The following is a 1695-nucleotide window of genomic DNA, read 5'->3' on the forward strand; positions in this document are numbered from 1 at the left end:
GTTAGTGAATGCAAATTATTTCATATTAATTATTGATTACTTTAAATCAATTTTAGATGTGAATTTAAAGATTACGGCTTGTTTTGTCAATTAGGCTTAAAGTAATTTTTTTTAAGTTTTTTGATGTTTTTTTGAGTTAGACCTATCTACTTTTTGTATATATTTTTTGGATAATTCCTGGTAGCTCGAATAATTGGCTCGACTTTTGGCTCGAATCTGTAAAACGACGTCGTTTTACAATTTTTTTTTTTTCCCTTTCTTTTTCTTCCTTTTCTTTCTTTCTTTTCTTCTTTTCTTCTTCGTCTTCTTCGTTGAAACTAGGAACAGAGGGGAAGAGGAGAGAGGGAGCTCCCCCGCCTTCGCCCGCCGTCCTCGTCGCAAGGAGCTCGTCGCCTCCGCCGCCTCCGCCCGCCGTCCCCGTCGCAGCACGCCGCCGATCGTCGCAGAAGCTCCGATCGTCGCAGCACGCCACAGCTCCGTGCAGCCCCGACTCCTCCTCCAGCCATTTTTATGGCCCCCTCCCCTCCCTCCCCCTTCCTCCTCCTCCTCCTCCCTCCTCCTCCGACTCCGACGAATTCGAGCCAAATTCGAGCCTCGAATTCGAGCTACGAATCGTCGCCGATATTTTTTTAAGAAAGTTAAAAACATTTAAAAACTATTTTTTGACCTGTTTTCCAAAATAGACCGCCATGTTTGATATTTGGCTCTTTCATACCGCAAATATACATGTGATCAAGAAAGGTTCAAGGCGAGGAATTGAAAATTTCCTTTTACGAGACAAAAACACATTACGAGGTTATTTTGAGAAGATAATTAAAAGTTAATTTTTTTATTTTTAATTTTTTTTTAAAACATATAAAATGGGTTAAAAATTGAAAGATGACTTTTAACTATCTTTTCAAAATAGTCATAATTCTATCATTGACACTAAAAGCATTGCAAATTTTTTCTTCATGAGCAAGGACAGAATTAGAAGAAGATTATGGTGATCATGACCCTCTGTTTCTATGAAAAATATTATTTCTCATAGAATTTTAAAAATATATATACCATTTTATATATAAAATGACCCTTCAGTATAATAAATATAAGTCATTCTTCACCCATCTTGCATTCTCTTTCTATTTTGCACCAAAAAAACTTTTTCACCTATTAGAAATTGTATTTAAATTTTTTTGCTATGTATATATAATTTACATATATATATTATATTGTACATACATGTTTGTATGATGAAAAAAAATTATTTTGCTTTTGACCCCTCTAATAATGAAATCTTAATTCCATTCTTATTTATCATATAAAAAATATAAATGGCACATATCAAATGGTATTTTAAATTTATTGATATGTAAAAAGTAGAACTAGAGATTAGAATAATTCAACAGAATTTTTTAGTAAAAAAATAGTACATAGTCAAATTCATTTTAAATGTGAATTATATCATATAAAAACTAAATATAGACCGCGTATGAATTTAGAGCTCTAACTTTATTGTAAAAGTTATGGTTGTAAAAACACAAATGCCTCATTTACAAGTATAGAGGGAGATAAGAAGACTAGACAAAATTAAATGGTTATCCTCTTCATTTAATATATGAGTTAGAGATTTGTCATTCTTTTTTTAATTAGAACACCTCGTTAAATTCTAAAATAAACAGTATATAACTATTATGTTATTATAAATGTTAGAAC

This window comes from Camellia sinensis, chromosome 8 (genome assembly GCF_055761805.1).
Source record: "Camellia sinensis isolate YWXY chromosome 8, ASM5576180v1, whole genome shotgun sequence".
NCBI lineage: Eukaryota > Viridiplantae > Streptophyta > Magnoliopsida > Ericales > Theaceae > Camellia > Camellia sinensis.